This window comes from Camelus dromedarius, chromosome 1 (genome assembly GCF_036321535.1).
Source record: "Camelus dromedarius isolate mCamDro1 chromosome 1, mCamDro1.pat, whole genome shotgun sequence".
NCBI classification, from domain to species: domain Eukaryota; kingdom Metazoa; phylum Chordata; class Mammalia; order Artiodactyla; family Camelidae; genus Camelus; species Camelus dromedarius.
This window is the reverse complement of record NC_087436.1, coordinates 72,322,495-72,350,236: the sequence shown is the minus strand read 5'-3', so window position 1 is coordinate 72,350,236 and position 27,742 is coordinate 72,322,495. Positions and strand designations below refer to the sequence as shown.

Sequence of the window (27,742 nt, the reverse complement as noted above, 5' to 3'; positions counted from 1 at the left end):
ATGCTTGGTGCTAAATCCACACTGCAAACAAAAGAGAGATCAACACAAGTTAGTCAGCTGGCAAACAATCTCAACTTTCTAATGAAAGGACCAGGAAGAGCTCAATGGGTTGCAAAGATGATGGCCTTGGGAGCCTGCAGAAGATCATTAGAGACCAACTCTATTGTCCTTGACAGCTTCCTGTTTAGATGAGATGTTGGTACTGACTTAAAGAAATAGAGGTCAGAGGGAATAGAATCCTGTGGCTCAGACTCAGAACTAGGAGGTAAGAATCAGAAAACCTGGAGTCGAATCCTACCCTTAACGATGACATATGTATTTGGACAAGTTGCTTTAACTTTTGTTTCTCAGTAGCAAGTGTTAACTATGAGGGAAATTATATTATAATAACAAGTACTAACCATGAGAAAAATTACAAAGCAAACCATACAGGTAAAGTTCTTCATCCGAAGAAGATGTGGGAATAGAAGTAAGTCACTGTTCAGTTTGCAGCTCATGTCATCTTTTAAGTGTGTGCATGTTTTAATATTAATATTTACAGTTTTTTTGAAATAATGGAAAAATAGTTGCTATATTCTAGCTTATAACAGTTGAAATCATTCTAAAAATTCGGCCAACTGGTAGAGGCATTAATAGAAATTAAAGCCTCATAAAGATACATTGCATCTCTTAGATTATTCATTTCCCAAAAGGAGAAAAATACAGACTCATTTTGTTAACCATATGGTGACAGATTTTTGGAACCATGGTAAAGGAACTAGTCAGTCTTTTTCAAAGCCCTTTTTAACATTTATCTCTAATCATTAGTGAAATTTCTTAATAAAGAAAGTATCCTGGCTTGGAGCCCAAGTGGTCAGGGAACACGGTGGAAAGGGAACAGGGTATTCTAGGGATAGACAGACGAGAGCTTGGAAGACTTACAAATTCACTGAATTTGTCTTGATTATCTATGACCAAAAACTTGATCTTGGATAAGAAAACTAGAAAATAAAATGGAATAAGATGAGGAATTTATTTCAATTTAAATCCAAACAGGTTAAGTAAGATAGAAACCCCATTTTGTCATGAGATATTATAGTGGTGAGTTCCTTGAAAACTTCTGCATTATACAGCTTACCAAAGAAGCATGTTATCCTTGATAGAAGGAGTCCTTTCACGTGAAGCATAGTAATTAATTGTTATTATAATGTGAGAGAGAAAAATAGACCTATATTAATAGATCTCCCAGGATCTAGTAAATCAGTACATGGAAAACTATACTGAAAAGGAAAGACCCATCTTTTTGCTTGAAGGAGAAATAAGGTAGTCAAATACTAGGCTGCAGGCCCAGGTTTGCATTTTGTGTCATCAGTTTACAACATATAAATGGGTTGTTTCCTAAAAAATTTAACCCAGTTGGTTTGTTAGTATTTGAAATGTTTTTTCTCTAGAAATAATGTTCTGAATGATAAATTACTTCACAGAATAATCCCTGTCCTGACACACCCTCAACACACACACATACACACACACAAATCCATATTTTTTCTAATCCCAAATGCAAGGCAATACGCTGTAGCATAGGTTTTGGTGATAGAACATGGTAATAACCCAGTGGTCATGGGCTACATTAGTGACCTTAGGAAACATGCTTAATTTCTATTAATTCCGTTTTACTCATTTGAAGATGGAAATAATAACATCCTTATAGGTTGGTTGGTTGTGAATCATAAGTAAGGCAAGGTAAGCAGAAGTTCTTTTTACACTGTGATATCCTACAAAATGTTCATTATTAACATGTTCTGGTACTCGAAGGTTTAGCTTCTCTTTGGAGTAGATTGTCCTCTGTAAACCAGGTCAATAATGAAGTGCTATTTATGAGTCTCTACAGAAGAAAGCACATTGTGTGTCAAGAAGGGGCTGCAGTAGATCAAGACATGTGGTGCCCCCAGCTGCCGTGCTGACAGCCAGCCATCCAGCCAACTGAAATATTTCTTCACTGCGTCCCCTCCCTTTCCCGGCTGGAGAGATAGCTGTTTCCCAGAAAGCAACATGTATCTAGTCTCGTTCCTCTGGTGGGCCCCTGTCCTGTGTTTACTGTATTATCCCCCCTTTTGTCATAACTGCCTTGCCTCTATTCTCTAGTTATTTCATGCATATGAGATTTGTTTCTTTTATTAAATTCTAAACTGTTGGGAGACAGACCCATATTTTGGACCTGTAGACTCAAGAGTACCTAGTGCAACTCCAGGCACAAAAATCAGCCCTTGACAAATGCTAAGTAGAGAACAGGAGGGCACGTTCCAAGTAAAGATGATGCTGTCATAAAGCTAGAAGGTGAAAATAGCCTTGTTGCCTCCAAGGGGTATTATCTAGATTATAATGAAAGAAAGGCAGTAAGATCCACATGGAGGAGCAGAAATGACTACATAAAAGATCTGTGAGCAATGGCCAAGCCTGAAGATACTTAAGAAACAAATCACTTGATAAAAATATTTAATAAAAGTAGTTACTCAAGGGAGAGGGGAGAGCTCACTGGTAGAGTGTGTGCATGTGCATGAAGTCTTGGGTTCAATCTCCAATACCTCCATTAAAAAATAATTAATTAATTTTTAAAAACCTAATTACCTTCCACTCTTCCCCCCAAAACCCAAAAAGCAATAGTTTTTAAAAGTAATTATTCAAGAAACAGACAAGTTCCATATATCAGAAGTTGAGAAAAATAATTTTTTAATGGGAAAGAAGATAGAATCTAGTAAGAAAAGAAGTTATTTTTAGGAGAGTAATTTTAGGTTAATTCTATACTGAGTAAATCTAAGGAATTACATCGTTCTGGCTGCAAGGTAGATGTCTGACTCATCTTGTCATTGGTACCACCTATAGTAGATAGATAATGACCTCTGCTTTCTTTGTTTTGAGCTGTGTTGACTTATCTAAAAACTTGAATCACAATTACAATAGTTAATATTTTTGAATATGTATTTTGTGCCAAGACTCTTTCACTTGCTTTGCAGGGATGATGATATTTGATCACTGCATTAATGTAATGATTTAGGAACCATTGAGGAAACTGCAGCTCAGAAATTTTAAAGACCTTCCCAAGGCTGTACTGCTCACAAGCAGTGGAGCCAGGGTTTGAACTCAACAATCACTGTTCCTAAACAAGCTTTCTCAACCACTATGCCATAACACTTTCTAAATATGAAGAGACCTTATTTATTTAGATGATGTAATTCTGTGTTTTGATGTGAAAAAAAAAAATCACCTCCCACTAAATTAATGTATATCCTACCCTTTGCCCCAGACCCATTATAGTCATCCCTTATGCTTTCAACTCCCAACTGTCCTGTCTGTTGGCACTTCCTTGTTTCCTTATTTTCCATGCTTTATCCAGTTGAAAACATTGCACAGTGGCTCACCTGCCCATTGGTGGTCTGTGGCTAATTTTGGTTATGTGTCAGTGGGAGACAGACAGCAAGAGATCTGGCAAGAGAAGGGGTTGGGTTGGTTTCATTCTATTTTTGTTCTTCTCTGAAACCCATAACTCATGATCCAAAACAGTGCCTAGTCTTCTGCCTGGCTTCTCATTAAGACTGTCTTTGAGGCTAGACATACCCATGCTGAGGTCAGGTGAGTGACTTTTCATCTCTCACAGCAAATGTGAAAGGGAGCCCAAAAAAGACAGGGGATGCAACTTCTACTAGGTGCTTACTGTGCACCAGTCTAGCTACTCTGTGTAAATTTTTTCCTATGATCTTCACAACAGCCTTTTGAGATGGGAAGTATTCTTGCAGGAAGAAACAGGGTGGTCCTAGTTTTAGAAAAATGCCCACATTCCTACTGCTTTAAATGACAGGAACAAGTATTCATTTCAGGTTTACCTGATCCCAAAGCCTGTGCTCTTTGCACTATGTCAGTTGCATCCCAAAGGCTGGGAGTTATTAATGAGTATTACAAACCCATCTGACATCAATAGCATATGAGCTTAAGGGATTATCACATTTAACCCTCAACAACATATAGAGAAGGTGTTAATATTATCATTATTCCACTTCGCTAAGAAGAAATAGGCTTAGAAAGATTCAGTAACTCAGTCAATCAAGTTTATATACTTTAAAGCATATTCCTCTATGCTTATATATCTCTTGGGAGTTTGGTTTGCAAGAATCAGGTGCACAAAATCCAGACTGTTCTAGGATTTCTAGAATTGAGATCCAGGTCCTAGTGAATAATGATGACCATACCAAGGCAGGTCAGTTCAATGATAGCCTGCCTAAGATCCAGCTGACCTTCCCAGATAAGTGCAACTTTCAGGTCATCTATTTCAAGTTCTTCCTAGATGTCCATCTCCCTTTCCTTCCTGCTGGCTGGAAACGATGTTGGTGGAGCAATGGCAGAAGTCACAGTGGAGAATGACAGAGCTGCCCTTCTAGCCTGGATCCACACGTGACTTTACAAAGCAGAGCCTGGCTACCAACCCGGGACTGATAAGTGAAAGAGAAATGAACTTGTGTCTTGTTTAGCAATTGAATTTTAGTCTATTTAGTAACCATTACTCCCAATTAACGTGCCCCAGAGCACCTCTCTACCAGTAGTTAATTCTACCAGTAGTTCAGATCGTAGCATGAAGTCTTTCTGAGCCTCTCAACCTAACTGGTTTTCATTTATATATCCTACTTATAACTCAGCTCTTTTCTCTTAGAAACCTCAGCACCAGCTAGAAGTCTTACTTGTGTGGCTGTTTGTCTCTCTCCCTCACTAGCTATAAGCAACATGAGCACAGGGACCACACCTGCTTATTCATCAGCACCAATGCACTGCCCAGCACATAGTTGGCTCCCAATAAAAATTTGTTATGAAATACAGTTAACAGTAATAATTTGGGCCATAACTGCCACTTACTGAATATTTACAATTTTCAGGAGTTGTGCTAAGTGTTTAACACGCATTATCTTATTTAATCCTCTCAACAACATGTAGAGAAGTCACTAATAGCATTGTTCTTCCATGTTACTTGGAAGAACAAAAAACCAGATTTACAGGGATTTAGTAACTCATACAGTGTCATGCAATTCAAAGCTTATATTGTCAAGTTGAGACTCTTCTCTGGGGAGTATGATTAGCAAGAGTGAGGTGCACAGTACCCAGGCAAATTCTACTAATTGAGAAATCCAGGATTTCTGTTAACTGGGATCTCGATGCTAGTGAATGATGACCAGAACATTCCTTTGAATTCTGTATAGTTCTTTTTTTCTTTTTTTTAAACATTTTTTATTGATTTATAATCATTTTACAATTTTTCAGTTATATGTGAACATACATATATTCATTGTCAACATTTTTTTCTCTGTGAGCTACCATAAGATCTTGTATATATTTCCCTGTGCTATACAGTATAATCTTGTTTATCTATTCTACAATTTTAAATCCCAGTCTATCCCTTCCCACCCCCTGCCCCCTTGGCAACCACAAGTTTGTATTCTATGTCTATGAGTCTATTTCTATTTTGTATTTATGCTTTGTGGTTTTTTTTAGATTCCACATATGAGCGATCTCATATGGTATTTTTATTTCTCTTTCTGGCTTACTTCACTTAGAATGACATTCTCCAGGAGCATCCATGTTGCTGCAAATGGCGTTATGTTGTCGGTTTTTATGGCTGAGTAGTATTCCATTGTATAAATATACCACCTCTTCTTTATCCAGTCATCCGTCAATGGACATTTAGGCTGTCTCCATGTCTTGGCTATTGTAAATAGTGCTGCTATGAACATTGGGATGCAGGTGTCATCCTGAAGTAGGGTTCCTCCTGAATATATGCCCAGGAGCGGGATTCCTGGGTCATACGATAAGTCTATTCCTAGACTTTTGAGGAATCTCCATACTGTTTTCCACAGTGGCTGCACCAAACTGCATTCCCACCAGCAGTGCAGGAGGGTTCCATTTTCTCCACAGCCTCTCCAGCATTTGTCATTTGTGGACTTTTGAATGATGGCCATTCTGACTGGTGTGAGGTGATACCTCATTGTAGTTTTGATTTCCATTTCTCTGATAATTAGTGATATTGAGCATTTTTTCATGTGCCTATTGATTATTTGTATGTCTTCCTTGGAGAATTGCTTGTTTAGGTCATCTGCCCATTTTTGGATTGGATTGTTTGTTTTTCTTTTATTAAGTCATATGAGCTGCTTATATATTCTGGAGATCAAGCCTTTGTCAGTTTCATTTGCAAAAATTTTCTCCCATTCTGTAGGTTGTCATTTTGTTTTACTTCTGGTTTCCTTTGCTGTGCAGAAGCTTGTAAGTTTAATTAGATCCCATTTGTTTATTCTTGCTTTTATTTCTATTGCTTGGGTAGACTGTCCTAGGAGAACATTTTTGAGATGTATGTCAGATAATGTTTTTCCTATATTTTCTTCTAGGAGGTTTATTGTATCTTGTCTTATGTTTAACTCTTTCCAAATTGGAAATGAAGAGGTAAAAGTGTCACTATATACAGATGACATGATAATATATATAGAAAACCCTAAAAGGTCCACAGAAAAAATACTAGAAATAATCAAATAATCCAGCAAGGTAACAGGTTACAAGATTAACGTTCAAAAATCAGTTGCATTTCTTTACAGTAATGATGAATCAACAGAAACAGAAAGTTAAGAAACAATCCCCTTTAAAACAGCACCCAAAGTAATAATCTAACCAAGGAGGTGAAAGACTTATACATGGAAAACTATAAAATACTGATGAAGGAAATTAAAGAAGACTTAAAAAAATGCAGATATCCCATGCTCTGGATTGGAAGAATCAATATTGTTAAAATGGTCACACTGCCCAAGGCAATCTACAGATTTAACGCAATCCCTATTAAATTACCCAGGACATATTTCACAGAACTAGAACAAATAATAATAAAATTTATATGGAACCACAAAAGACCTAGAATTGCCAAAGCATGACTGAAGAAAAAGAAGGATGCTGGAGGAATAACTGTCCCAGACTTCAGACAATACTACAGAGCTACAGTCATCAAGACAGCATGGTATTGGTACCAAAACAGACATATGGACCAATGGAACAGAATAGAGAGCCCAGAAATGAACCCACAAACTTTTGGTCAACTAATCTTCAACAAAGGAGTCAAGAATATACAATGGAATAAAGACAGTCTCTTCAGCAAATGGTGTTGGGAAAACTGGACAGCAGCATGTAAAGCAATGAAGCTAGAACACTCCCTTACACCATACACAAAAATCAACTCAAAATGGACTGAGTATTCCTTTTGCTTCTTAACTGCATTCGCTTTCTCTCTTTCTAACTGGTGATTGTAAAATCTCTTTCTGTTAGAAAGTTTTATCAACCTCCTTCCTTTAGGGCCAGTGCCTTTCTCTTGCAAAGATGTCAGGTCAAGGTGTAGTACAAACTTGTTTGATCATCTCCCTCTGATTGTCCCAAATTCACCAGCCCAAAATGTTATTCTACCCTTTTGAGGAAGTCCATGTTTTGTCGTACTTTTTCTGATCTTCAGGGATGGGACCTCTACAACTTGTTCCAGGTGCAGAGACAGTATTAGTATTCAGTGTAGATGTGCCTCAGAATTATCTCCCTTAGCAAAAGAAGGTGGGGGGAATTTACTCACCTATATTCCCCAATATCTGCCAGTAGCACCAAGTGCCTTTCACTTCTGAGTGCTCCTGTGTCAGAGAAGTTCCAGGACATAAAGAGAGAGACATGGTGTATAGTCAAGGCCAAGTGCTGCCAGGTTATACCTGCACAGAGCTGTTTGCTACATAAATGGCTGGGTAGAGGGTGGACCAGGGCATGGGAGGCAAGACACAACCTAGTAAAATAATTACAAAGTATGGTAAGTAATATGAAAGTCCAGGAAATGTATGGGGATATTTTCCCTTGGTGAAAACACACACACAAAAAGCATTCTGGTTGAATTTTTCTGGTAAAATTATAATTTACTTGTTTTGATACAGAACATATACTAGGAAGTAAGATGAGCACAGAGCTGGGCAAGATTCCCCCCGTCCAGTGTTCTGGCTGTCCTCACAGCCCACTTCTTTATATTCCTGCAGAGCTACCTTTGGTCCCAGCTTGTTTTTCTCTGAGAATGTGGCCAAGCAAAGTAGCTTGTGGTGTTACTGGTCAAGTTCCTCATTCCCCTAATTTGATGGCTCACAGTGAGTCAACATGTGGTCCTTGCTGAGCCTTTAGGTAATACCCTGTCATCTCAATAGACTGCAGCTGCCTGCCCTTTAGTTGGTTTGGATCAGTGCCTGGGTGGCTTTTCTGCTGGCTGGTGGCAAAGGGAGGGCAGCCAAGTTCATCACAGGCTAGAGGTATAGCTTGGGACTGCACTGTTGCTGGGAGGAAGCTAAGAGAAGCCAGAGAAGAGAAAGAAAGGCGTGGTCCTCCTTTCAGCAGATAAGAAGTAGCACACTCAGAGATGGTCTAGGCTTGTAATCATGACTGTGTCAAACAGAGTGACAAAGGGGTGGTTACATGATGAATTGAACCTCCCAATAGCATTTTGAACAGGCAGCCTTTGTCGTCATTTCTGTGTTCTAGTGCACAGGCCTGCCTGTTCATAAGAGCCAAAGGCAGGTATGATAGTTGTTCTGTTAGGGAACTTACAAATAGTACCCCTGTTATAACTTCCTGAATTATGAGTCTTGATCCAATTAAGAAAAGAAAATGTAAATTAGATAAGAGACCAAAGTATCACCTTTACTCGTAATAAAGCCGATATTAGAGACTGTGGTTTATAACCGTGTGTAGATGAACTTCCTAACATTGATCCAAGAATCAGGCAGATGTACCTACCCGGTCACAAGCTGGGATGAAAAATCTCAGCCATCCCCTGGGGGGTAAATTTCACATACAGCAGAGAACAGAGTGCTGAGAAGGTGGCTACCCTGAGAAAGGTGAGGGGGAGATGTTATGTTATACAAATCCTGTTAATTTATTAGAAACTCATCCATTTAAATATGTCAGTTTTTCTCTCTGAAGCAGAGAGATCAGATGAGTTAACTTTCCAACACCCCTTCTTCTTCCCCATAGATAGATGCATAATGAGGGGGTATAAGCAAGCTTATAGGTAAAATATCTGCTTTTCCTGAGCTGCACAACCTAGAGCTGAACCAGAATAGCCTCCTGTGATCTGTTCTTTGTGGGTAGATTTGGTGCCAGATTCTTATCCTCCATACTGTGACTCATTCTGTTGCTGTAGATTTTGACTCCCCTGGGTCAGGATGAAGACTGATAAAGGATAACAAGGAAACTAACATTCATGAAAAAAATATTTTATATCCATTTTTTTATTGAATGAAAAAAATAGAGCTTTAAAGATGTTAGGATCCGTATTATATTTCAATGATTCTAAGAAGCATCTTGTATCACATTTTAACATCCTGATATCACAATATGCTTACCACTAATGGGAAGTAGATTATTTGACTGATTTTTCCCTTTCTAAGTGGTACATACAGCAGTGATGTCTTATAATCCATGGTATCTTAGATTCAACAAGTAGCTAGTAAATGACAAGTCTAGAATTTGTCCCCCGGGTTGTGTGATTTCAAGCTTTAGATTATTTTTTGGCAACAACAGTCTTTCCCTGAAATACACAAGCAATGATGACAACACATGTTTCACGTTCTTTTCCCACATCATTTCATGTACTGTCATGCAGTTTGACATTCCCTCTTGCTTGACCCCATCTGTATAGAATTATGCTCCTTGGGAGCCAAATTCCTTCTTTCCCTGTGAACCAAGGCTACTTAATAAGTTCTGTGAAGTAGACTGATGAAACTTGTTTGTTATCACAAGTTGAACTAATGGTGATTGAATGTTCCAGCAGCTGGGTCTTGTTAGACGGAGAGTAAACTGGGGCTGTCACATCACTGTATGTAAACTCTGCTTAAGTGGAATGTAAGGGAAAAGACTTGGGAACTTTTTTTATTGCTCAAGACTAGTGCTTGTTGCAATTGAGAAATGTGGGAAATAACTGAAATAATTGAGGTATTATGGTTGGTTTCTCAAGTAATACTTTGAAATCTTTTTTAATCAAATAAATCTGAAGTGTCTGTTTTGTGCAGAGCATGAACTAGTTGCTTCAGGGGATAAGCCATGCCACCTGCCATTAAGAATCTACATGATGGAGGGGGAGGGTGTAGCTCAGTGGTAGAGCACATGCCTAGCATGCATAAGGTCCTGGGTTCAATCCCCAGTATCTCCTCTTAAAAAAAAAAAGAATCTACATGATGGAGGGTGAGGGTAATGGCCCTAGTGGCAAAGCACATGCTTAGCATGCAGGAGGTCCTGGGTTCAATCCCCAGGACCTCCATTAAAAATATATATGTATAATTTTTAAAAAGAAGAACCTACATGACATGTAAAGAGAACCATTGAATGCACTCATGACTAATGGGAGAGTAAGAGAGGGTCAGAGACATGAAGACCATTGTGGAAGCAATGGCAGAGCTTTAAAAACTTGGGAAAATTTTTCCCATGTAGATATGGGATTGAGACTTCTGATTTCCAGTAATGGCAAGCTAGATTACTTGGAACACAGTCCCACAGAAAATAAACTAAAATCGTAGATAAAACATTTTTTTTAAAAAAATCTTTTAAAAGTTGAAGCATAAAAAAATCATTAGATCAAAATTTGAAGAAAATCCAGAACTCATAAATAAATGGAGCATGAAAGACACCTTGGTCCCTGAGGAGATTTACTAATTTCCCCAAATCTAAACTTGAATTTTGATCACCTACATATAAAGCCAGTCTAATAGAGACTGCCTTCAGTAAGCTCCTAGCCCAGGAGACTGCATAGACAGGATGAAGAAGAACCAAGTATACCAGCCCTCAACCATATTTTACAGTGGATGATTAAGCCCAGGTAATATTAAACCTCAAATGTTAAGACGTAAAGTCGTCCTGGACTGGTAGCAATTTGGAGCACAAATCAGCTTGGAGAAAGGCAGTGAGCAGCATGTGGTGTCCACCAGCAAGTTCAATATACTTTATTTGTTGCTGGTAAGAATAAGACCACCTGAATGCAGAAACAGAATGTGTAAGGGTGTGAGTTGTGTGTGTGTGTGTGTTGGTGACACTATAAATTAACACTTTACTTGTAGCTATTACTTCTTTTTTTAAGCTGGTAACTTTAATGATAAGGAATCTGCCTACATTTGTAATTTTCTCAAATTAAGATACTGGGTAAATATTTAAGTAAAACCAGTTTAAAGTTTTACCTGTATTACACATCTTTCCTGACATGAAATATTTTCTCTTATTCTGATAGTACTGTTTTGAGTACTATTTTTCTATCTTCAAAATACACTAATCATGGATCAATGTCCTTTGAGAATTTGTAATCAAAAAAGCAACTTTTCTCAGAGGGTATGACAGACCATTTTCCCTCAATTATTTGGACAATTGTCAGCTGTCACATATTTGAGCATTCATGTTGGAGCCAGAGCCATTAGTCCTTTGAAATACAAGTAAAAAAAAATACAAAGTTTTTCCTTTCCTTCAGTCTCCATGGCTGGATCAGCTTCAACTTTCTGACCCCCTGAATGCTGGCATGTCCCCAAGTCCATCCTGTGTGACTGTTTCTCAGTTTTATCTACAATCAAGACCTAGGTTAACCTACCCAGTTCCATAGCTTTAATTACCACTTGTGTGCAAATCTTGCACGTCCAAGAAAGAACTTGAGTTACCCTCTGACACAAACTTACCTACTCCTCATCTTTGTTTGGTAAATGACACCACCATTCAGTCAGTTATGAGGACCAAAACTATGATGCCTGTTTCGATGCTTCACTTCTTTTTTTACACCCTGGGTCAAATACGTCAGCAAATCCTATCAATTCTATCTTCAGAATGTACCACTCATTCAAGGTCTCTCTCTCCACCTACTGTTACCTCGTCAGTCCAAGCCACCATCACTGGCTGTAACGGCCTCCAAGCTTGTCTCTCTGCCTCCAGTCTTGCTCTCCATCCTCACTGTCCATTCTCTATACTCTAGCCAGGGTGGTATTTTACAAGGAAACAAAATATTTCACACACTTGCTCTCAGGCCTTCAGTGGCTTTTCACCTCCACCACATGGAAAATCTAGAATATTTTCCATGGCTGCCAAGTCCTTTATGTTAGTCCCTGGGTACCCCTTCAGCTTCATTTCCATGACACCTCCCTCCCATTTATTCCGCTATTTCAAACTTTTTTTTGGTTATTCTCCCAGAACATGCCACTGAAGTTTCATTTCAGAAGTTCTGCTCTGCCGGGAACGTTCTCTCACCAGATAGTCACATGACACGGTCTCTCATTTTATTCAGTTTTCAGTTTTCTGTTCAAATGTTCTCTCCTCAGAAAAGTCTTTCTGGAACATCCTTGCCCATTTATTTTTCTTCCTTGCCCTATCTTATTTTTCTGATATAAATATCAGAGTATATCCTAATGTAACCAGCTATTACATGATATATTAATTTATCTGTTATTGTCTTGTCTCCCCCACTAGGACATAAGCTCCATGAAGACAGAGCTTTGCTATAGCCTCAGTTTCTAGAAATAGGCCAGGTAAATGGAAGCATTCAACACACACCTGTTGATTTATTAAATGAATGAATGAATGAACAAAAATATACGAGGCCCTTAGGTTGCATGAAATGGAGTTTCCATTCATTAATAGGTTTCAAGTTCGCTTGGTCCAAGGCAGTGAAAGACTCTATTTGGTCTTCATTTGCTAGAATTCGGCCTTGGAAACTGCTTAAATGTAAATAAAATAATTCTTTGTTCACTCCACATAACAAGGTGATTTTCCCTTTACCCTGTTGTAACTCTTTGTGGACGTAATACCAATACCTACTTCATAAGATTGTTGTGGAGATTAAATCACTTAACACGAAAAAAATGTTACGGGGGGGGCAAGAAATAGGTCAGTGATAGAGTGCGGGCTTAACATGCATGCGTTCTTGGGTTCAATCCCCAGTACCTCCATTAAAAAAAAATTAAAAACAAATAAATCAGCAAACCTAATTGTCCCCTCCCCCGACAAAACAACAACAACAACAACAAATGTTATAGAGGTGGCTGGCATACAGCACGTATTCAATAAGTGCCGTCTATTGCCATTACTATAATGGAAATCTGCCCTGTATTGGAGGATTGGAGTTATTTAGCTAACTATGTTAACTGAAGTTTGTGCGCCTTGGAACTGGAACCACGCAAAGCAAAGGCTGCCGGCATATTATGCTAATCCTAATTACTGTACTGTCTACCAGAATCGTGAGTCAAAAGAACATGTTCTGTTATATCCATTTCATTCTTCATCATCTAGCTGTTGTGTCCGTATAACTGCGGAAGAGCTTTTTATGGTGGTTGCTTTTTTTGTCTTCACTATCTTACGTAAAGATAAAACAGGGGTTTTAGAGGCAAGGCACTTGTGCTTTCTTTGTGAATCTGTCTCCCCTCACAAGCTCCCTGGGAACGGTTACTGGGATGTCCAGCACTGGCATTTATAAGATGTAAATCAGCTGTCAGAGGGTTGCATATTGATTGCGTATTGATTTTCCAGGTTTTAAAGCAGTATTTCTCAATGTTACTGTTATTATTATTATTACCCTCTCCCCTGCAAAGAGACCTTTTTAAACATGATTTTCCTAGTCAGTCCCTACTCCTTCATGACATTTTAAAACCACAGATATATCTGTTCATGTACTGAGGCCCTTTGGGAAGTCATGAACCAATGTAATGTCTAAGACTATTCTACCCTCCAACCATCAGTTCTTTGTCTTAAGGGAAAAATCACCCTCATTGAGGCTGCATGTCTTAATGTAACTCCAGGTTGTTAGACTCAGTTCCCATTAGAAACATTGATAAATTTTAATCCGTATAAAGGAGAGATGTTGGCAATAGGAAAGTCAGATGGCGTGACATCCTATTATTTAAACAAATAAGCTGGAGACACACCTTCATGAAATACAGCTCCCAGTCAGAACCCCATCTGCTCAATAGAAAAAGGTCAACCTTCCCCCTAATTCTCTACCTTCTTGTAAATTGCTTCCCCATTACCTTATCGCAATGCCTTTGATTCTACTGTTTTATTCATTCTGGGGAGATTAAGGTTTATTTGGTTTCCAAAGCCCACTCCTTAGTAAAGGCCCATTTCCTCAAGCTCTCACATACCTTTCAAGTCTCAGCTCCTGTATGGCCACCTCTCTGAACTACCTTTCCCCACCCCACCCCCTGCCCTAGTCCTGGTTCTCTGGTCAGTTGTAGCTACTCTCGCCAGGCTCTCATTGCCCCTGCCCTATTTTTCTGAGTTCTCACTGTATGTCCAGCTCCTTGTAAAGCATCTTTGAAGACTGTGTGGAGCAACAGAAGAGAGAGCAAGATAAGGGTACCCAGGGTGCTGGCGAGGGTGGGTAGCCATTGTAAATAGGCTGATGGATAGGCTTAACTAAGAAGCTGACATTTGAACAAAGACTTGAAGTGAGGGCATTATCTGTGGGATTATCTGAAAGTGGTATACTTCTGTCAGAGGACACAGCTGCTGCAAAGGTCCTAAGGCAGACATAGGTATGACTTGTTCAAGGATCATCAAGCAGGTTGATCTGGCTAGGGAGAGAGGGCAGAGGGTACCTAGTAGGAGATGAGGTCTTATTGTTAGGGAGGGTATTATGGACTGAATGTGTGTGGATGCCCTCAAAATTCATATGTTGAATCTCAACCCCTAATGTGACTGTACTGGGAGATGGTACATTTACAGAAGTAATTAGAGTTAACTGAGGTCATAAGGGTAGGACTCAGATCCAATAGGACTAGTACCTTTATAAGAAGGGGCACCAGAGAGCTCATTTTTCTCTCTCCCTCTCTTCCTGCCATGTGAGGACACAGCAAGAAGGTGGCCATCAGCAAGCTGGGGAAGAACACTCTCACCAGAACCTGACCATGCTGTCACTCTGACCCAGCCTCTAGAACTATGAAAAAATAAATTCCTGTTGTTTCAGCCACAAGTCTATGGTATTTTGTTATGGCAAACTAAGACAGCATGAGGTGGGGGGAATGGTGGAGAGCAGATGACATAAGGCCTTGTTGGCCATTGAAAGAACTTTGGCTTTTCTCTGAGTGAAATGATGGAATATGATTGGAAAGTTTTGAGTAAAAGAATGACAATCCAATTTACGTTTTTTAAAACACCATTATGGCTGCTGTTTTGAAATAGATTGTGAGAGTGGAGAAGGGCAAGGAGAGAAGCAGGAGGCTAATCTGGAGATCATGGTGTCTCCAGGTGTGAGATAACACTAGTCCAACCAGAGAGGGAGTAAGTGAGGGGGCGAGAAGTGGTCAAAGTCTATACATATTTTAAAGGTAGATTCTACAGGATTTTCTGGCAAAAAAAAAAAATAAATAAATAAAAATAAAATGCAGTGTGTGGGTAAAGAGAAGTCAAGAAGAACTCCGAGAGTTTTGCTCTGACAGGTGGAAGGATGAAGTTGCCATCGACTACAACGCCAAGAGTTGCAGGTAGATCAGTTTGTTGGGGATGATCAAATTCAGTTTTGAATGTTAATTTTGAGATGCCTAGTAGATATTCAAGGGAAGATGTTCAGTAGGAATTTAGATATGCAAGTCTGGAGTTCAGGAGAAGGCTCAAGGGTGGAGTTATAAGTCTGAGAGTCATTGGCACCTACATGACATTTAAAGTCATGAGACTGGATGAAGTCATCACGGTCTTCTTTTTTTCCTTTTTTTTTCCTCTGCTTTCAATTTTGTCTTCTTCCTCTGCTCATTCTGCTGCTTCTGCATTTTCTAGGGTCAGAACAGTGGTACAAGGATATAGAGGAAGAGGCAAGAATTTTTTTTTTTTGGTTTTTTTGGGGTTTTTTGGCTTAATTGGTACTGTCTGTAGTTGTTTCTGACTGACACTGGCTGATTATGCATTTTATTATAGCAGGCTATACATGTCAGCTTTTTATGGGTATGTTAGTTGGTTTCCCAGATCTATTCACACAAAATACTCTGCACATTTCCATTTCCTGATGGAGGGATAGAGTGGGATGGGATACAGGCCCCACCCAACTTCTTATGAACCCCTTCCTCCAACTTCTGTTCCCAAGGAACTATACCCCCAGTTTCTTTATGCTGTTGTTTCCTTGATCTAGCAGGAGACCCCTTTATAGTGCCCATTAAAGATGACTTGGGCCATTATACTTATAACTAAAATATATATACATGGGAAAATGGGCTGAAAGGAGGTACACTAAAATGATGGCCACAATTATGTTACTATAGTGAGACTTGGGTTATTACTTTCTCATCTATTATCTAAAATGTATTATAATGTGGTTAAAATATGTTTTTCAGTAAAAAAATATATGTATATAGCATTTTTATATTCAAACATATACAGTATATTTGGTACACAAGTACATATACAGCATTTTTTGTCTTAAATATATATGCATTAAATATGTACTTGTATATATAAGATAAAAATACTACATAAATAGTTTTTACTAAATATATGTACACACAAAGACACACACAGACATCACTAGAGAAACATTTAATTAATTAACTATACTAGAAATAATACTTTTTCCATGAGAAAAAAACCAAAATAAAATGGAAAGTACAAAATAAATATTTTTCAGAAAAATGTTTATTTTCTCAATGTATAAATATCTCTTACAAAAAAATGATAAGCTCAATAAACAATACAAAAATCTTCCCAGAAAGTAAAATATAAATGGCCAGGAAAAAAATTCAAAGAAGTCCAGTATTACTCAGAATTAGACAAATACAGACTCAAAACAATGAAATGGCACTTTTTACCTGTCAGTCTGCCAAAAGTCAAAAAGTTTGATACATAGCACAATTACCAGTATGTTGAGAACTAAGCATTTTCATAGTTTAATAGAGAGAGTTTCAACTAGTGCAAATTCTTTGGAAATGATTTGGCAATGCTTAGCAAAAGGTAAAATTCACATACCCTTTGACTCAGAATTTCCCGTTCTCTGAATTTATCCTACAGATATACTTGCATAACATATACATATACACAAAAAATACATAAATGTTCACTTTATGTTGAACATGTTGAAAATGTTCACAAACATGATTTACTTTATTAAGAAAATTAAGTCTGGAAACACCTAACTGTCCATCAGAATGGATTAGTAAACTAACTATGGTACATCCCTGCAATAAAACATTCTGCCTCTCCTCCCTATCCAGAATAAATAAGTAAATAGATGCACTGAAATGAAACAGTGTTTCCAACTTTGTGTTCAAATGTGCTGGTGCATACAGGGAACATTTCTGGGGATATACACCCACCAAAATTACTAAAATCATCACTTCTAGGGATGGAAATTAAAAAATAATTTTTTCCCTTAAAAAAAAAACTATATTACTCCTTACACTGCTTGAATTGTTACCATGTGCATGTTTTTTTTTTAAATAAATGTTAACACGTGTACTTATTTGTGATGTAAGTTTTGGCCTGTGGGTAAGGAATAGCAAATTGAATAAAATGATGTTACAGTAAACATGTGGACTTTTTTTTTTTGACCAGATGGCCCTAGGAGCATCATAATTTGAGTAACTCCAAGAGAACTGGAGTGGAGCCATGCCCATTTAATGTGTTTTGAGGAAAATGTTAAGAAAAATTGATAATTTTCATAAATAATCTGGTTAATGCTCTTTCTTAATTATTGTCCTGCCTTATAGATGAGGGCTCCATCCCACCTAGTGAGATTTGCATTTTAAAATAATCTCTTTGCAGTGAATAAGGCTGATGGGGACAGGGACGGCCTGGAGACATGGAGACCAGTTAGGAGGGTATTTTAGGGATACAGGTGAAATTTTGAGATGGCCAAAACTAAGGCAATGGCAGAGGGAAGAGAGAGGAGGGCTCAGTGAGGGTTGAAACAGGTGTAGAAATGGCAGCACCTAGGGCCTGGTTGGATGCAAAGGGAGATGCCAGTGGATGCAGAGGGAGAAGGCCAGTGTGTGATGACCCTTGGTCCCTTCCTTGGCTTAGACAACTGGATGAAATATAGTGCAATAAAATAGAAAAACAGCAGGTTTGGGGAAGATAATGAATGCACCTTCTCCTCTTTGACCTCCTTGCCTATGAGTTTGGGCACAGTCATGGGTAAATGCGTGTTTCAGGGTCGGGGGTGATGATGAAAGGTGGGGGGACAATTCATTTCAACAGTGACAACGATCGATTCTCAAGGGAAGAGAAAAATCCTGGTGTGAGTAATGAGTTCTGGAAGGAGATTTGACTAAATTAAAATGATAACATATTTTTGTTGGCACAAAGAAGAAAATGCAGAAAACAGGCATTAGTCCAGACCAGAAAGGAGGTTGGTAGAGCTGGCAAGAAGCAGCAGTCAGGATGTTTTAGACAGCCTGATAAATTACCGTGTCATTGGGAAGAAATGCACCTCACCCAGAAATGCACAGAGGGTCTCTTTCTGGAGGTTGTATGTCTCAGCATCCCACAGAATCTGGGTGTAACCAGGGTGGAGCTGGTCCTGCCAGCTTAAACGGAAGTAATGGTGATAATTGGGGTTAAAAAACCAAGATTCCTGGCTTCATTCCTTGGCTCTGCCACTAGCTGGGTTTTACAATTGTTGGCAGTTACAGAAATTTGTGTTGATTTAAAAGCTTCCTCTGTGAAATGAGGTGAAACGCGAAGCAATTGTAATTTTGACAGCTTAGATGGACAAGGAGCAAGTACCCCAGCTTTGAGGGGTATGAGAAGGCATCCTGGAGGAAATGACATACAAACTAAGATCACTCTTCAGATTTTAGCTCCTTTGAATGTTAGATTAAGTGAAGAGTAAGGAGACAGGGCAAGGGAAACTGACCCAAGTAGAGGGAACAGTTTAAATGAAAGCTTTAAGCCAAGAAATGAATACCTTCCGAAAGACTACTAGTAATTTGGTATGACTTTTAGAGCACAAATAGGTGCAAGGCGTTCACTTCTTCAGTCCTTTTAATCATCTTCTAAAGTAGATATTAATGTTGACATTTTACAGAAGAAGAAACTAGATCCCGGGTGGCTCCTGGCAGCCGTGTCTCTGTGGTGTGTTCCTACATTCCTGTCCATAGTGGGGAGACCATCACGAGTGGGTGCCTGACTCAAACTGTGCCGACTAGACCCTTTCTCATGAAATTTGGAATTTTATATTGCAAACTACTCTTGGTCTTGTACTCATGGTCCTGATATAGTTCCTTTACAGAGCTCCATCTCAGAGCTAACTGTTAGTACGTAGCTTAATAACATGATTGTTATTTTTGTCATGATCCATAGCAGCAAAACGTGCCATCTGCTTTGGACAGTTTAGAGGCTTGGTCCACATAATGGTAGATAAGACAATGTGAATAGGTACCTTCAAATTGGCTTTATGAAATACTAATTGGGAAATGATTCTACAATGTTAATAATAATAAGGATAACACTTTATGATGTTTCATGCTTACTTTCTATTATTTCCTCTCAACTATTTTGTGAGGGATGGAGATACTTTGTTTTGTTATTATGTTTTTGCCACGTTTTCACATTTACAACAGAGAATAGAGAAGTTTAGATATTTGCTCAGAATCATAGCCCCCAGACCTCTGGACTTTTTGCCTAGGGCTCTTTCAATATGTGTGGTCAGCTCTAAGGAACAATAGATTCCTCTGAGGAATTGTGTTTTTTCTTCCTGTCTTTGTTTTTCCCTCTCACATACGCAGACACACACATGCAGTGATATAATCCTTTGGAGGTAACTGACAATTCATAAAAACTCTCATCTTACTGAGAACTGTTCCTTCATTTAACAGTGATGGGTCCCAGATGGCCTTGTTTGCACCACTGCGTTGTAACCACTGCCCCTTAGCCACAGTTCATTGGACCTGAACCAATACAGCCAATAAGGTCCTCTCTCTCAGAAACTGGAAATGGGATCTGAGGAAAAGTAAGTGGATGACTTGCCATTGAGGACAGAATAGCAGAGAGGAGGAAGAAAGAGAGAAACCTCAGGCAGGCAGACAGAGGCAAAGACACTATAGATGACAAGAGAGGGTCCTGAGGGTTCCAGTGCCCATAAACAGTCCCTTTCTGCTACGGACTAAATGTTTGTGTCCCTCGAAAATTTGTATGTTGAAACCTTAATCCCAGTTTGATGGTATTTGAAGGTGGGGCCTTTGGGAAGTAATTAAGTCATGAGGGTGGAGACTTTATGAATGTAATTATAAGAAAAGGCCAGAGAGCTAGCTCTCTCCACCATGTGACGACACAGCAAGAAGGTGGTCATCTGGAAACCAGGAAGAGGGTCTTCACCAAAAACCCGACCTTGCTAGCACCCTGACCTTGGACTCCTGGTCTCCAGAGTTGTTGTTTAGCCACCCAGTCTATTGTAATATAGCAGCCCCAACTGACAAAGACACTTTCAGAAGCAGCATTTCTGTTTACTAGCTCCATGAGAACATCATTCATTGGTTAACACATTTTTTTCTTCAGAAACAGAAAAAAAAAAGGATATTTATCCACTTACTCTGGTGTTACATCTGCAGAAATTCTACCAAGAAGATATAAATGATTACAACATAGCTTTAGTTCTGTGTTTTCTGCCTTATCTTTCCAAGGCAGCATTCTTGTGATCTGCCCTGGATCTTAATGGTCTTAAATTCCCTCCCTCTTCTCATCCCACAGGACAACCTTACAGTTTCCTAGGTTGACTCAGTTCAATTTTTGGTTGATGTAATTAAGCTGATGATCTATTAGATTTGCTTACTACTAAACTACATATTAAAGTAAGTTATTACAATCTAAGACGATTCTGTTATACAACTGTATGACATCCCATTTCCATCTTAAATGCATACTTACTTCAGATCTTATAATAAATGAAAATTTCCCTAAAAGAAGCATTTTAGTTTTGAAGACTACAGATAAACAGCCTTATTTTATGCTGAGATCCAAGGTCGTGGGTGACTAAAAATAGGGAGGAGATTTAAAGCCTTTGGGATGCAAAATGTTGAGCAATCAAGAGATCAGAGTGCTGATAAGTTAATAAAGAAATATACTAATGTCATTAAGGATGATATGAAAGGAAGAAGCAGAGAGAAAAACAGTGATCAAATGTCAAAGTCAACCAGGAAGTTAAATGGACTATAGGGTGGCAGGCGACATCGTGGAGAAGGCAGAATCTGCGAAGAGATACTGAGCCTAACGGGGAAATCTCTCATCTACTGTATGAGTTCAGGAGATAATCCTTCCTACATAATGGAAATTTTATTACCTCTCCCCTCATTATCCCCAGCACAAGCAGCCAATCACCTGTCTGAATGCAATGCTTAAGTCTCCAGAATAAGTAGAGAAAGCATCTCATACCAGTCCTAAGTTAGCATAAGTAGGTGCTATTTTCAAAGGAAAATCTGCAGGATGTCTGAGCTCACGATGATACCAAGGGCTCATCTTGAAACTCATAGAATGTGATGTTCCTTGTGTGGTCATCAGTTAGGGGATCTACAGTACAAGGAGAGTGACATGTAACTATACAGATACACAGGATTACTCACTTGTGGTCCCATGTAAGGAAAAAAACCCCTAAAGAATAAAGAAAAAGCCCATGTATTTGGTTAAGTTGAAAATTAATAATGGCCATTATTAATTACATGTATTAGCTCTACTTCTCCCTTAATAGAACAAAGTAAGAACAAATGGAAGCATGTAAATCCCCAGTGTTAAGTGAATTATCCAGAATGACATAGCTATGGATCTGGAATACTAAACCACAGCTCAAGGAATTAAAACCCAAGCTCTTCCCAGAACATTATACCACTCAACTGCCAAGGTGACTCTCAGGTGAATCATAGCCTCCACATACCTTCATTTTGTTTCTTTTCTATTTTTTAATTAAAAATCTACAGAATTTAGTTTTTCCATTATAAGTGATCACCATTTTAAGTTCTTCCATTGTAAGTGGTCTTACTCACTGCAATGACTTAAAAAAAAAAAAAAAACTATGTTTTTTTCAGAAGTTAATCCAAATACACTCCCTTTTTCACCTGCCTATCTTTATTGTATCTTCTCCATTCACCAATTTTTGAATTTTATTTGGAGTTTAATTTCTAGAAATATTGTGCTCCCAATTTTTTTTTCAAGGGGGGTAGTTTTTTCTTAAAATTTCTTTCATCAAATGGCTCTGTTTCCTGCCTTGCTGGTCTGTGTAAGGCAGCATCTAGCAATTTTAAATCACCTTTTTATCCAATGGGGATATTCACAAGTAGGTCAACTTGGATATCATGTTAAATAGAACATTTGAACCAATGGTTCTCAAACTGCGGAGTGCATCAGAATCACCTGGAGGGCTTGTTAAAATACAGACTTTGGGGCCCATCCCCAGAGTTTCTTAGGTGTGGCCTGAGAATTAGAATTTCTAACAAGTTGCTAGGTAAGGATAATTCTCTTGCTCTTGGAACCACACTTTCAGATTTCCTGGTACAAGCTTATTCTAGCCTTATTGTAATTTTATTCTAATCTACAGCAGAGTTTGTATATATTTCTAAATATATCTTTAATTAAAAGAAAAGAGAGACACTATAAATATGAGAATCCTTGGAATTAATTATACCTGCTCATAATCTTTTTGGTAATAGTTAATCACTCATTTGGCCTCAGGATACAAACAAATTAATTTTCCACTTTTCAATGTGACTGAAAAGAAAAGAGTATTTTGGTTAAATAATAACTGTATTTATTTTAATAATACTTTACATTTATTCATTAAAATTTCTGTAACATGAAATTCATATGCTTGAACACAAAGATTTCTCAAACTACAATAATCATGTTATTAGAATATAACTTTTACTCATATCAGTGCATGTGACAAATTTTTAAAATATCAACTAGAAGATAAAAATCTTTTCTTAGAGTCTTTTGAGATAATCAACCAATCAGTGAACATTTATTGGACTTACAATGTATAATGTATATTGACAGATTCCAGAAAATCTGTATATGGAGAGGATCTTCTAGGCTGCCAGTTATCAATCACTTACTGTATATTCTTTATCATTATACCTCTGCTAATTTGGTTAGCTTTCAGGATCTCATTAAAGCTTCATTTACTACTGGAAGAGAGAAGGAGAGCATAAATTCTTTATTTGAATTAATTCTGTAGTTTTCAACTGCACTTAACAAAATCACAAAGCTCCATTCCTTTGAAGTTCATTACATGAGGAACAGATCATAATAAAAATTATAATGATAACATAATAATAACTCCTTAGCAAATTATCAATACAAGGATGGCCACAGAACATCACGCATAATAGTGAAAACTTGAAATATTCCTTTTAGATGAAGATACAAGACAAGGGTGCCTGCTATGAACAAAACTAGAAAGATAAGAGTTACAAGATTTCCAAAGGAGGACACTAAACTGCCATTGTTCCCAAATGATGTGATTATGTGAGTGAAGGGTTGATGGTTACAAATCTATACAAAATTTTATGTCTAAATGTTAATGCCAGCTGGAATATGAAATTCTATAATGCTATCCTTTACAATAGCATCAAAACAATAAAGTGACTATAAATGAGTTTTTATAATTAAAAAAAGGAAGATCTTTATAGATAAAATTATAAGAGGTTGTTTGAAGACATTACATAAGGTCTCAATAAACTGGGAACTTTCTATAATCTTGAAATAGAAAACGCAGAATCCTAAAGATGTCAGTAATTCACAAATTAATCTATAATTTCAAAGAAATTCCACACAAAATTATAATTTAACTAGTGCAAATTGCAAGATGCTTCTAAGATTTATATGGAAGGGCAAAAGTCCAAGGAAGGAAAAACCACTTTAAAGAAAATAGGGAAATTTTTCTTATGTTAAGAAGTATTACAAAAATAATGAAGATGGTATACAAGTATAGACAAATTGATTAATGGGACAGAATAGGGAGATCAGAACAATCCCTAAAAATTGAGGGGAACTCAGTTTACAGCAGAAGTAGGATTGTAGACCAGTGGGAAAGTGATATTTTAATATGTAGTGTTTGAACAATTGATGAACCATATAGAAAAATAAAATAAAATTGGATAATTCCCTCAAATCACATATAAAAATCAATTCCATGTGGATTAAAGCCTTAAATACAGAGGGAAAAAGCATAAAAATTTTAGGAGACAATACAGAAGAATATTTTTTATGAATTCTGTGAAGGAAAGTTTTTTTGAAATAAGAAACTAACAGTGCTAATTAGAAAAGAGCATATTGCTAATCTCAAGTATATTAAAAGCACAAGCTTCTATTAATTGAAAAGACATCACAGAAGGAATGAAAATATAAACCACAAGTTGGAAAATGAGTTTTGCTATCCATGAATCTGATGAGGGATTAATATCCAGAATATGTAAAGAATACCTGTGAGGCAACAGGGGGAAAAATAGTATTCAAATAGGAAAAGAAGCAAAGAAATTAATGGGAATTTTACAAAAGAGGAAACACAAATGCTTATAAATACATGAAAAAAATTCAACCTCATTAATAATAGAGAAATGGAAATTAAAAGATACCATTATATACCCTTCAGATTAACAATACCAGGTATTGGCCAGTATGAGAAGCAACAGATAATTTCACGTAGAATGGAGTGTCAGTTGGTACAACTACTTTGTAATAGACTATGGCATCACCTAGTAAGGCTGAGGATGTGCAACCCTAAACCCAGCAAGTAATTCCTAGAGAAACTTTCATAGACATGACCTAGGAGACAGATAACAAACATTGATAATATCAAAAATCTGGAAGGAATCCAAATGTGCACCCATGATGGTTTAGATAAATAAACATTATATTTACTGATTTAGTATTCCTTAAATTGAATAGACTATAGCTAAATTGAATAGACTATAGCTAAACACATCAAAATTCATGTGTTGCAGAATATAATATCGAATAACAGAAGCAAGTCACAGAAAAATACATTTAGCATGATTCCACTGACCTGAAGTTCAAAAGCAGACTGTCCTAGTCCATTCCAGCTGCTCTAGCTTAGATACCATAGGCTGGTGACTTAAACAGCAAACACTCACAGTTTTGAAGACTGGGAATTTGAAGATCAAAAAGTGTTGGCACACTTGGTGTCCGGCAAGGACTCACTTTCTGGTTTATAGATGGCCGTTTTCTTGCAGGGTCCTCACGTGGTAGACATGGGAGGGAGCTCTCCGGGATCTCTTTTAGAAGGGCACAAATTCCATTGATGAGGGCTCCAACTAATCAGTTCCCAAAGGCCCCAACACAATGAGGAATAGGATTTCAACATATGAATTTAAAGGGGAAGAACACATTCAGTCCATAACACAGGCAAGATAAATAATAGTTGTTTTGGGTTCCATACATAGGTGGTAAAACTATTTTTAAAATACAAGAAATAACACAGTTTAAAATGATAGTCACTTCTTGGAGGGGGTGGATCTATGAGTTGGGAGGTGTGCTAGTTTGCCAGGGTGGCCGTAACAATATACCATAGCCTGAATGGCTTAAACAACAGAAATTCATTGCCTTACAGTTATAAGGCGAGAGGTTCAAGGTCGAAGTGTTGGCAGATTTGGTTTCTTCTGAGGCCTCTTGCCTTGACTCACAGACGGCCACCTTCTCACTGTCTTCACAGGGTCTTTTCTCTGTGTGTGCACATCCCTGGTGTCTCTCCCTCTTCTTAGAAGGACACCAGTCATATTGGATTAGAGCCCCCCTTATGACCTCATTTAACCTTAATTAGGTCTTTAAAGACCCTACCTGCAGTCACGTTCTGAGGTATTGAAGGTTAAGACTTTAACACATGAACTGAGGAAAGACAATTCAGCTCATAATATGAATCTCACATATGGAGGCTTTTGATGTACTAATTATATCCTAGATTTTTGCCTGGGAAGCAGGTGAGCAGGTATTTATTCTATTACCAATCTTTAAGTCATAGGTATGTATATGAATTCATATACTCTTTTGTATGTATGCTAGGTGGAATCCTAAAAAGGCTCACCAAGTTTCCCTCCCTAACCCCAGGAGTATGAATATGATGAGATATTACAACCATGATTGTCACATCACTTGGCAAAAGGGATTTTATAGATATAATTAAGGTTACTAATCAGTTAACTAAATTAACCCAAAGAATAATTATTTAGGTGGGCCTAAAGTAATTGCATGGTCCCTAAAAGCAGAGAATGTTCTCTGCTCGTAGCAGAAGAGAAAAAATCAGAGATATTTGAAGCATGAGATCCATTCAATGCAAAGCAGATATGAAAGAAACCTCTCAGAGCTGAGAGTAACAGTCAGTAAGAATGTGGATACGTCAATCCTACAGCTGCAAAGAAGTGAATTCAGGCAACAACATAAGTAACCTTGGAAATGGATTCCTCCCTAAAGCCTCCAAGTGAGACTTCAGACCAGCTGACACCTTAACTTTAGTCTTATGAAACCCTAAGCAGTCCTCACTACAATAAATAAACAAACAAACAAACAATAACAACAACAATAATAATAAAGTGATGGGATGGAGTTGTTTGCTAATGCCATGGTGGTAATCATATTGCAAAATATAAACATATCAAACCAACAAGTTCTACACCTTAAACTTATACAATGTTTTATGTCAATTATATTCAATTAAAAAAAGAAAAAAAAGGAACCATAAGCAGACAATCTCATCAAGCCACCTGTACTGCTGACCTACAGAAAGAACTATGAGATAATAAATAGGTTTGTTTTAAGCCACTAAATTGCAGGGATTTTTTTTACTTAACAGTGAACAGCTAAAACTGTATGTATAATAGAGTTCACAACAAAAAGTTTCCATGAAATGCAAAAGTGTTCCCCACAGATTCTAAGCTCTGTATTTGTAGGCTGATGCTTTAGAAAGTTATCATCAGCCTCTGGAGTCACCAGGGTATATTGAACTTATTGTATATCCAAGTGTGTAATAGAGAGATTTCCAGACAATCAAGAATTACTCATGATTCTTTACTAAGGATCATATATCTTTGTTTATTGTATGTGTTCATTGAATTCAAGGTTCAATCAGAATTCACTTCCTAACCATGTTCCCAGTTGAGGACCTATTTTTTTTGGAAGGGTACATGGTATTTTCAGAAATGAGAGCGTAAACACTGGGCAATTGTCTTCCCATACTGTGCAGGGATAATGCTCAGAGCCCTGGTCTCCTGTACTCTCAATCTAGCACATTTTATAAGAAAACACCAGCTTTGAAAAGCCCATGACTGCAAAAGATTTGAATAGACATTTTTCTAAAGAAGATATACAAATGGTCCACAGGTACGTGAAAAAAAGCTCAACATCATTAGTCACTAGGGAAATGCAAATCAAAACCACAGTGAGATATCACCTGTTAGAATGGCTATCATCAAAAAGATAAGAGCTAACAAATGCTGGCAAGGATGTGAAGAAGAGAACCCTCGTGTACTTTTGGTGGGAATGTAAATTGGTGCAGCCCCTATGGAAAACAGTATATGAAGGATCCTCAAAATATTAAAAATAGAAGTACTATCTGACCCAGCAATTCCACTTCTGAGAATATAACCTAAAGAAATGAAAACACTAACTTAAAACTAACCTTCATATTCACAGCAGTGTTATTTACAATAGCCAAGACATGAAACAAAATAACTGTCCAGCCAGGGATCAATGAATAAAGAAGTTATGGTAAATGTATATACAGTAG

General features: G+C 37.7%; 1 protein-coding gene across 1 annotated transcript in view; it reads right to left on the bottom strand.

Moving 5' to 3' along the window:
- The window catches only part of LOC105091368 (growth-regulated protein homolog gamma), a 99,086-nt gene that overhangs the window by 60,210 nt on the left and 11,134 nt on the right, over positions 1-27,742 (bottom strand). The gene's annotated exons all lie outside the window — the stretch shown is intronic.